We start from the raw sequence: 11372 nt of genomic DNA, 5'->3' as shown, positions 1-11372 counted from the left end.
GGGCCCCGCGGCGGGGGGCGCGGCGGAGCGGCGGGGGGCGGCGCCGGGCGCTCGCCGGTCTGCCCTAAGTGACGCGGGCTTGAGACTGTCGAAGTGTGTTAGAAACGGGATGTGCCGGCATGCTGTAGCGTTGTCAGGTTAAGTGAGTTTGGGGCATTTAAAAATGAATTTTGTAGTGACTTGGGAAATGTGTTTTGTAGCGGACACGGGTGGTGAATCTGTAGGATTTCCGCATCCGTACTGGAGCGATCAGATTTCAGTGGTCGGTGCACTTGCAGGTGAATGGCCTCCTGTCCGCGCGGGCTTGAGGTCCTAAGCATTCATTCCGAGCGAGTTCCCTAGGGTCCGCCGGCTGCGGCTCTAATTCATTAGCAGCCCCCGTAGAGCAATCTTCTGAACTGAGTGGAGGCAAGCGCTGACGTTTAACACTGCATCCTCGGCAAGGGTTCTGTCTCATGTCTTTGTGGATCACGTGTTACCATTAAATTTTGTCTAGATTAAGAACTTTACCTGAGTACAGTAACGTACTACTTTATTTATAGTATTAATATACTAGTTTACGTGTGTTACATATACAAAGTCATATATATAATTTTATAACCGTATCGTTTGACTCTAAAGTTGTAAAATTAGAGACAATAATAGCAATAGGCGATGTTGAGTACTGTTTTCTTTGCCAGGCCTGTGCTACACGGTCTACCTGTTTTATCTCATTTAATGTACTCTTTGCATGAGCATAGGTTGCTCAAAAATATTAGAGTGCATGAGTTTGATTTGAATGTGGCCAAATGTGAAATATGTACATTAAATACTTGTTTCTGCTTTTGTAAAATAAGGGTGTGTTTTCCAAGTTGGAAGATGTCTTTAAAAATTCATAGAACTGCAATTAGTCCCTTTATTTAGGTATTCAGTAGTTTCCAAAGCCCCGTATCTTTATTTATCCAAGTTCCCATTATGTAACATTGTCTCACCCAATGAACAGGCTATTCTAGGATATTGGGAAAAGGTAAATGTTGTTAAAGCCATAATGGCCCCTTCTAAGTGGCATTCCTAATTAAGGGTTACAAATGACATAATGAAACATGAAGACTGATTTTCTCATACCAAACTAAGTAAATGAAAAAACTGGTCTGGCATTACCGTGTTGATGAGTCTAACACAGTTTCATTGAGCATATGAAGGTTAACAATGTTAAATTATCTACATTGTACATAGTTGTGAAATTTTTCAGTTTGCTTTTAAATATGTTAAACATATATTTACTATTGAGCCCAACACTCTGTGCACTAAGAAATTAAGTTTTGGATTGGATTTAATTAAGCTGTAGTTTTGGCTTCCTTAGTCATCATTATCTGAGTTCATTTTGACATTGTTTCCAAAGATACAATTTAATGACTTCTACAGGCATAACAGTTGGACGTAACACTGATTCTGAGAATGATGGTGGGGTCTAACAGTTTGCATCATGTGACAGGACTGGAGGGGATGAGGAAGGGGCTTGGAGGTGTGTCTTATTTATGATTAAAGCATATTGGAACTTATCTATCAGGGGATTTCATCGGCCCATCTTTGGGAAGAGGAAGAGATTGACAATGCTTTGCCAGTCAGTTTACAAGAGGGTTTCTTTATCTCTTTGGGGAGGGAGTGAATGGAGAGTTGTCTTCAGTGGAAAGATCTTAGAAGAACAAGATACACATTTTCTTTTGGAATTAATCCTTCTACTCATTGTGACTAACGGATTCCTGCCCATTTTCTTTTGGACTTAATCCTTCTACTCATTGTGACTAACGGATTCCTGCCCATTTTCTTTTGGAGTTAATCCTTCTACTCATTGTGACTAACAGATTCCTGCCACCACATACATCCTCAGGCACTTGCCAGGCTTGGATATTTGTGGGCAGTCACTGGTAGATAAAGAAAAGATGGGAAAAGGATGGGGGTTGGGAGAACAGCATGAGGTGTGCGAGCAGAACATGGTTAGGCTTTCATTTGGGCAAGGTTAGGAACTGGGCTTTCATAGGACTCTTATGAAAACCATCCCCAAAAGATCGACTGTTAATAAGTCTCTTATGTTGTTTGTGTTAAGAAATATGGACCCCTCAATATCCCTCTTAATAATATCCCCTTAATGTGCTTTATAAGCAAGGGAACAGATTTAGAATACAGTATGTTATAGCACATGGAAAATTGTTGAATTTTTCATGGTAGCTCTTTCTGTATGTTTGTCACTGTTGGGAAGCCCCAGGTCTGTGAGGCATGTCAGTGACGTTGTGTTTCCTGTGATAGGAAGACAAGCCCTTTCTATTCCTCATCTCCAGTGTGGCTCTCATGTAGAGTGCCCTTTAAGCACCCCCTTCACTCCCCCAAGTGCAGGGCCTTTGTCTGTCTCATAGATTTGTCCCCAGGGCCTGGAACAGAGCCTGGCATTTGGAAGGTGCTCAGTAAACATTTGTGGAATGAACAATACAACAGAGTCCTCTTCCCTCTGTCCGCTTGTGAAGATCCCACTTAACCTTTAGGCATAGGGCCACTCCAGCCTTACCTTTGCCGCCGAATCTGCAGCCCATAGTGAACTCTTGGAATGTTAGTGGTTTATACCACATGCTTTGTCATACAACCTTTATGGTTTTATGTTATTACATAAGTGTTTTACATATTTTTGTTTCCCCACCCAAAATATAGGCTCCTGCGGGCCAGGAAATATATATTTATACAGTACTATCTTTGAGAACTGCCTTTGTATACAGTATAATATGTGTATAGAGAAGGTTTATACTTGTTTTTACCTTTTGAGCCAATATTAGATACTATGGGGAAACATCAAAGATATTCAAAATAGTAGGTAATACTTAGTTCACCAAACCTTGTTTCCATATGTGAAAACAGTATGAGAATTTGGAACTAAATAAAATAATAATAATAGCTAATGTTTATTTATTTAATGATCTATTTTTTCAGCTTGTATTAATATGTGCCAGGCACTGTCCAAGGCTCTTTTACATGTTAATTTATTTGAATCTCACAACAATCCTTTGATGGGTGGGTTCAATTATTACTCCGTTGTCCAAATGAGGAAACAGAGGTGCAGCAAAGTAATGAAGTTTCTTGCCTAAGACCATGATGCAAGTACTAGTGGACAGCCTGGCTCCAGAGCTGGTGTAGCTTCTGCGGGGGGTTTCACTTTATGTTTCGAAGGCATATCTGAAAGTTTATACTGTTTCCATGCTGTAAAATGTGCTCTTTTAAAAATTTCTAGGTAGCATAAAAGATTGCCATGACGCGTGGGATTTTCCAGTTAACAGAGGTTGGAAAGGAAATGATTAAAGGGACACTGTATATTGAAGTGACAAAACCTCTTAGAGACTGAATTTTGAGTCTCACAGCTGAGTGATTATAAGTCTTATAGATGTTGAATTCTAGGACAGTGATCATCAGACAAGACAATGACTGTTTAAGTTACTAATTTAGTGTCAAAAAACTTAGCTAAATAAAATAATATTGAATAATGCTTGATATCTTACTGCCTTTTTAAAAACACTCACTAGATTTAAAACCATAGCTAGCAGTAGTAATTTGCCATACTGTGGGTGTCACTGAAGGTTTGCTATGTGCTTCTGTCCATGGGCTTTGTTCTTTTGTGGAATCTTGATCTATTTTTTCAGCTTGTATTGAGCAACGGAGAACACTGTTGGTCAGGAGGCCTCTTCAAACCAAGTAATATTTTTTTTTTTGGTGGAAGAGAAAATGTAAAATTGTGCCATTGATTTGGAGACAAACCTGGAATAAAATCGGTTTAAAGCTGTGTGGAATTAGATGAAGGCCCACAAACAAAATCCAACAAGATGACGAAAAATGGTATTCTCTGAAAGCCCAATTATGTATCCATCCCCTTTTTTGGGAGCTGATAATATTATTTTGGGGTCACTAGGGATCAACAGAGTCACTGAATCTAAATGACTCCAAGGATAGGGGAGTACATCCATCACCACCCGCACTGTGCAGGACTCAGAGGAGGATTTCCCTGCACGGAAGCACATACCTGGCCAGCAGCCAGTGAGGACCCATCCTTTGCAGGTACAGTGTTCTGCACTACAGATTGTTTCTGCTGGGAAGGGTGTCGTGTCATTTGTCTTGGGGTAGCTTCATAATTTGAGTCTGTGAAGAAGTAACCTATGCTGCTGTCATTTTAACATCACAAATTTTGGGATGGCCAGCATGGAAGCAACTTATAGCTGTGAATATTGCCCTACAGTTTGTGTTCTATTTAAATATCGGAGAAACTAATTTAGAAAATTTCAATTAAAATAATCTGTGTTGAAGTATTTATCCAATTGGTATTTTAGCCTTAATTTAAGTTTCAGGCTCTTCCCTGAATGTTAGACTTTTAGGGAAAGAGAAAATGATACACTGGTTCATTTAATAAGTCTATCAAGTTAGGACAATGTAATGAGATCTCTACGACCCCATTTTATGAATTTTAGGGTTGTAGAGCTGGATCCTGAACATGGTCTAGTTCTTTAACCAGGAGTGTACATCAGAATGACCCAGGGTTTATTTATAAAGGAACCGATGTCTTTGCTTAACCCCAGAGGTTTAGATTCCGTGGAGTTGGAGCAGGGCCTGGGTGTCTGTGCTTAAAACATTCTAAGTGATTCTGGTGCCACCTCCCCTGTAAGAGGAACCAGCCCTGTATTTTACAGATGAGAAAACCGGGCAAATTGAGATGAATTGCCCAGAATTGATCCAGTGGTGCCAAGATTTTGTTACTAGATAATATACAATTTCAGAATTTTATGGTTGGAAGGAATTTTCCAGGTCATCAATTCAGTAGTTTGTTTTACAGCTAAATATAAACCATGCTGTTCATACCATTTCCAATACGATATGAACGAAGAGAAATAGTGCTTTCTCAGTCTGTGTTCTATCCTGGCCATGGTAAATATTGAAAAGTCTGTCACCAGAATTTCTGTACAAATTTAACTGATGCTTTTTTATTAATTTCAGGGACTGTCAATTATTTGCAATATTTTAATTGTATAGCCTTTTTATTTTTAAAAATATTGTCTACTTAAGGCTGAAGTAAAACATTAAAAATTCTTGAGTTATATTTCAGTCTTAGCTAACATATACTATTGTGTGAAAATTTGCACTGCATTATTAGAGAGGTTTTAAAAATCTAGTTGATTTTTAATTTTTCTTTTTTTAAGGCATCTCACCTTAGAAACAGCACGATTGTCATTCAAGTCATTTTTGAATATGAGAGAAGAGTCCTGGTTTCAACATGTCTTCGATAGAGACCAACTGGACTAGGTTTATTCCTTCAAGAAGTCTCCTAAAGCCCATGCAGAAGCAATCATTTCCAGGAGTAAATAATATTGTGTCGGATGCCTGTGAGTGGCCTGTATCACTAAATGACTCATTAAAATATTCATGGAAGAATGGTTTAAAAAAAAAAAACAAAAACCCACTGAAGAAAAGGCACATTTCAAGAAGCAACTCCAGTGCCATTTAGGGCTTTTGTGTAGCTAAATGAAGGCAGTTCTGAAAATATGAGTGGCAAGACACTAGCACATTTTTTTACATGATTCTTATATTATCTTTGTTAACCCATCCACTTTTATATGTAATACTTGAGTTATTTTCCACTACTGCAGTGGCTGGTAATCTACTCATGATCAGAGTTTTATTTGATATGGCAAGAGAAGTAGAAGATAGCAGTAGGAAGATGTATTAGTCCGTTTTGGGTTGCTATAACAGAATACCTGAGACTGGGTAATTTATAAAGAACAGAGGTTTATTTGGCTTATGATTCTGGGACAGGTGCATCTGGTGCGGACCTCAGGCTGCTTCTACTCATGGTGCAAAGTGGCAGGCAGCCGGCAGGTACAAGCAGATCACATGGCGAGAGGAGGAAGGGGGGAGGAAGGTGCCAGGATCTTTTAAACAGCCAGCTCTCCTGGGAACTAACAGAGCAAGATGTCACTCACTACCCCCACCCCCAGGGAGAGGATTAATCCATTCATGAGGGATCCACCCCCATGACTCAAACAGCTTTCAACACTGTCACATTGGGGATAAGAATTCTGCATGAGTTTTGGGGGGACAACACAACCAAACTTTGTCAGAAGAGAAGCAGGCACAGTTGCCCCGAAGTGGACTTCATGAGCGATCGCTGCGGGTATGCAGTGCTTCATGGTGCTGCTGCTGGTGCATGTTGCGTGACTTCAGCTTCGTCTTCTTTGTCTGCTCCCAGCCTCTGCATATGCCTGCTTTTTCCTTGGACAATTATTTGGCACTGAAGATCGGATTACCATATTTTTTTCACTTTTAAAATAAGAATTATATCTTTATAAATAGATCTTTGGAACAGCAACACTGAAAAGAATGGAAATTTTTCTATTCTTGGTCCTAGAAAAACTTAAGAGATATTTTTTTTAAAATTTCCTTTCCCAATAGGCCTGTTTTACTTCATTCTTTTTTCCCCTTTTCTACCTGTCTACTCATCAGCCCATCCCACTTTTACATATTTTCTCACCTATCCAGAGATTCTTGTTTGTTTTTTCGTGTTTTGTCTGCTCCCTGCCTGTTCCATGGTTCTGCCTCCGCTTTTAGGTGCTTTCTATTCTCTTTGCCCTCCCTTCACTTGGGCATTCCACCTCCAGCCTTCATTGTTGCTGCCTCAGTCTGTCACACCTAGCTCCCACCTGTTTTACCCTCACCTCTCGCCCACTTGCATTCCTCCCTCATCCCTGCCAGTGGTGGGCCGCACCCTTGCACCACCTCTGTGTACAGCCCAGTGATCCATCCTGTATTTCATCTAGCTCTGATTCCTTCTCATATCAAAGGTTTTGTAGTTTTCTTTCCTGTGTTTTTTAGCTTGAGCTCTTTTTCTATTTTCCTTGTCCCTGGGTGATAGGTATTAGTAGATGAATATGTTGTCAGGCTTTGCATAGAACACTGGTCCTTGCTGTGTAGTTCCCAGGGAGCCAGGATGAATCAATTATTAACTATTCTTGGAATACTGGGCTTCCTGTGTTTTCTGTTTCTAAGAATTAGATTGATATTCTAGAAGCCTGATACTGCTTGAAAGCCAGTCGAGATAGCCAAATGATGCTGTCATTTAACCTCTATTCAGGAGTTTGTAATGTTTATCACTTCCTTGTCTTGAAAGATTAAAGAACCTCCACAGCAACTTTGGGGTGGAGGTGGGGGAGGGCAGGAAGAGAAAAGCACTAGAAAGAATTCGTAGTCAACAGACATGGAAAGAAAACTGAAACTACAGGCATTAACATTTATTAGGTGAAAAAGCTCCTAAAAGAATAAAAAGGATCAGTAATTTTGTTAACTAATTTTAGTATTGGGTCATTTGTGTTTTTATATTTCCCTTTAAGTTCCGAGACCTGTAATAGTTAACAAAACAGAGACTTAATCTTGTAAATATTCATTTTATATTTTGAGACTTGATGTTTCCTTAAATATTAACCTGTGCCATTTTGTAATTATATTGTAACATTCTCAAATGCCATTACAACTGATCCTGTTAAGTTTCTTTTGTGGGAAAGCATATAAATTGTGTGGTCTTGCCCCTCTAGACTGTAGTTGTATTGTAATGAAAAGATAGCTGTTGGCAAACTTTATCTTATTCTGTTGGTTTACATTGTTTCATATTTTTTCTTTATTCTTGCATATAATTTGAATATGGTGCTATCCTGTAATTTAGTTTTTTATAATGTGTATAAACTGCTGGAGGTAGACTGATAATGACTGCAGTTTTAAAAATTTTGTACACCACATATTATGGTATTAAGAACAGCTCTATCTGTGGTAACACCAGGGTCATGGACTTGGATCCCGATACCAGCCAGCTACCTCCACAAAAAAAACAGCCCTACAAATAGGGCTTGATCATATCAAATATTCTTTCTGCCTGAGCCTTCTCTGTTTGTGATGGTGGTGGTTGTGTATCTTAGAGCTAAAGGAACAGCTAATGGTCCAGTAATGCTACTGTAATATTTACCACCCATGAGCAGCTAGCAAAAAATGGCCTCAATGCCGCAGTTAGGCTACTAACAAGGAATTTATGGAGATGCGCTAAGTCTGGACCTGTGTTCTGGAACTATAAAGATGACCAAGGTATGGACCATTCCTTCTGGAAGCCTATAATTGAGCAGGGAGTACTGATAAGTAAATGATTACAATGTAGTTTGGCAAATGCTAAAATATATATGTAGCAGCTATTATAGGAACAGATGAATATAGGGAGAGACAGTGTAGGGCAAAAACCTTAAGTCAGGTGTGTAATATGTGTTTATTTGGTATTAACTATGAGGCAACAATCTCTGGTCTACCCATTATTACTGGTGTGAATTGGGCAAGTTACTTAAACCAGTCACCCTCAATTTGTAAATTGTGAAATGGTGATTTTTATCTAGTAGTGTTGATATATGGATTAAATGAATAATCTATATGAGATGTTATTATCTTCCCTTATTTAATCATTGTTTAGAATTTGGAGGACTAAATAACCAGTAGAGAACAATGGTATAGGAAAAATGAAAATTCCCTTTGGGGGAGTTATACTCTTATTACAGATAAAATATGGCTGCTCAAAATGCTTGAAATTCCCATTTTAAATTTGCTTTTCTGGTTTTTAAGAAAACGAGTCATACAACCTTGTAGTCAATACCTTTTCTTTTTTTTTTTAACCAAAAGAAATTTATTTAGTTTGATCTGTTTAACAGAATTTCTTTCTCGCTGACTTTTGTCTCTTCCCGTAAATCAAATGCATTCTCAAAGAACTTAAAATTTGCAACAGTTGAACATATCTAACAAAAATGTGCCGCAGATTTCTAAACTCTGTTTAGCAAGGCTAGGTCTTCATAATGACTACTTTCTGGAAAGTTGGAGTAAAATTTATTGGATACAAAAGTTTTGGAATATGTTATAAAATCAGTCTTCGTATAGTTGTAATCCCAACACTAGGTTCTGTGTACCAACCTGACTATATTTCCTGGATTGCATCTGTGTTTTTGAAACTTGAACAAAGTGCTGTTTAAATTCACTTCCTTTAACAGAACCAAACCAAACAACCTTCATTTCTAATGTAGAAGAATTTGGCATAGTGATTCCATATTATTTTGTTTATGGATGATTGTCTTCCTAAATTCAATACTGGTATTTCAAAATTATCCCAATTATGATCTTTATAATACACAAAATATGGGTCTGTGGCCTGTACCATATGATAAATCAGTTAGGGTAAATTTTTCATTTGAAACATTCATTCTTCTGACCTGGTTCGGCCTTGTAAAAATTTACTAATTCATAGCCAAATTAGACTTGTCTGTTATGATGTGATTTTGTGTATTATAAAGATTTTAATTGGAATAATTTTTAAATACAAATATTGAGATAGAACTAACAGCTTAGATTTTGATGGAGATCAAAATATATGTCTTGTCTAAAGCCTCTTTTTTTTTTTTTTTTTTTTTTTTGTCTTTTTCGTGACTGGTACTCAGCCAGTGAGTGCACGGGCCATTCCTATATAGGATCCGAACCCGCGGCGGGAGCGTCGCTGCGCTCCCAGCGCTGCACTCTCCCGAGTGCGCCACGGGCTCGGCCCTAAAGCCTCTTTTTAAAAAGTTTTTATTTTATTTACAGTCAAGAGGTTTAAATAAGTGTAGTGTGTGTTTAATGGCTGGTGTTAGTTTGTATTGACATTATATTCATAGATAGGGAACCTGTATTTGCATAGAAAGGGAGACTTTGTGCATTAGTATTCCAAAGCTTAGTTTAAGCTTCTTATGATTAGCAAAGGCTTTCATTTGTGTTCTCTGGAAGATTCTCAGTAGTCCTTTGGGAATGTTAGCAACAGCATGTTTAATTGCCACAATGAATGTCTAGTTAGTGGAAATGTTTGGGAAATTGCTGCAGATGTTGTAGAATCAGCTGAGATACTGATTTTTGTCTTTCACTCCTCCCTGTTATGTTCTTTGAGAAATTTTTTCCTGACAGCATTTCATTTTTTCTTGGATTTCTGTTTATTAATATTGTTAACAATAACAGTTACCATTATGGGGTCTCAGTAGAGCCAGGTTCCTGACATACATTTAATTCTTTGCTATTACTTTTGTAATTTTTTAATAAAATTTGAAGTTATAAAATATATGTATTCATATAGAGTACACAATATGTGTTTATATTGATAAGCAAGTAAATAAGTAAATAAATATTAGGGGAGTTATACAGGTCAGTAAGTTTGTTGAATTACATTTTAAAAATGAGGACATTGAGGGAAGTTATGGAACTGTCCAAGGTCATGCGGATAGTAAGTGATGAACCCAGGATTTTAATTTAAATCTGATTAAATCCCATGCTTTTTGTACCAGTGTGCTGGCAGTGGCCTTTATGGTTTAGACCACTGGCCATAATACAGATGTGGCCAAGATAAGATCCACATATACATTATTAAGAAGGAAGTGGTTTGCTGTACCTTCAGTAGAGAGAGAGGGCTCCGAGTAGAAAAGTCTTAAAATAGAGCTAATTAAACACCACCGTGGTCAGCAAAGCCATCATAATTTTATTGTTTTTGTTTCCATCCAGAGTGTGTGTTCATCTTTCACCCAGCTTGAAGGATGGATAATAACTGGCTCACTCTCGTGTCTGTTAAAGGGCCTGGGTGTCAGCATAACTGGTGATCCAGACTTGCCCTGTCTTGTCACCACTCTCTCCCAGGCTCATCATACAGCACCATTGCGTGAAGAGCTTCAGACAACCAACATACACAAATACAACCCTGAATTGTACAATACTCCAAAGATGCTGTACTTAGGAAATGTTGAAAAAAGAGGCTTTATAAAATTATTATACTTAAGACTTTAAGAAAAAAAAAAGAAAAACAATGACTTTGAGAGTGTTATTGAGACAGCTATGTAAATTTTGGGAAAGTAGCAAGTTAAGAAGATCACTGGAAATTTTACTATATGTAAGTTTTTGAAAAGTGAATAAGAGGGTTATTAGAATTTAGCAATAGATGTGTACCTATTTTCAGTTCAACTAGAGAAATGTATTTCATTCATTCACAATAGGTCACTCTCACAGTGTGAGAGAGTTCTTCAAAAATGTGTTTTTCCAAGACCAATTGCTTATAGATAATTTTCACTGACCTGAAGGCATACATTTCTGAGAAATTATCACCTTAAAATTTTTTGATGTATATTCATCATTTCCACTAATTCCACTATTAATTTTTACAATGCTGTACTCTGGAAAATATTTTGTTCACAAGAAATAATAAAGTATGATGATTTATTCTACCAAAAAAAAGTAAAAATAAATCCCATGCTTTCAACCTCTTTTCTATATTGCCTTTT

The 11372-nt window shown here is 37.8% G+C and overlaps 1 protein-coding gene across 3 annotated transcripts in view; it reads left to right on the top strand.

The window, feature by feature from the left end:
- Window positions 1-27: 27 nt before the first annotated feature.
- SLC20A2 (solute carrier family 20 member 2) overlaps window positions 28-11372 on the top strand; it is a 90807-nt gene continuing 79462 nt past the window's right edge. Inside the window, exons 1-3 of one of the 3 annotated variants that reach the window (XM_063079875.1) lie at window positions 28-142; window positions 3929-4074; window positions 5208-5390. The gene's annotated coding sequence lies outside the window, so the exon portion shown is untranslated. Of the gene's footprint in view, window positions 143-3928; window positions 4075-5207; window positions 5391-7957; window positions 8134-11372 lie in introns of those variants that run through there. The other 2 variants (XM_063079876.1, XM_063079878.1) reach the window with 2 other exon arrangements.

The sequence above is a fragment of the Cynocephalus volans genome, chromosome 15, assembly GCF_027409185.1.
Source record: "Cynocephalus volans isolate mCynVol1 chromosome 15, mCynVol1.pri, whole genome shotgun sequence".
In the NCBI taxonomy this organism is placed as follows: Eukaryota; Metazoa; Chordata; class Mammalia; order Dermoptera; family Cynocephalidae; genus Cynocephalus; species Cynocephalus volans.
The sequence above is the reverse complement of the archived record's forward strand: the minus strand, read 5'-3'. Positions and strand labels throughout refer to the sequence as shown.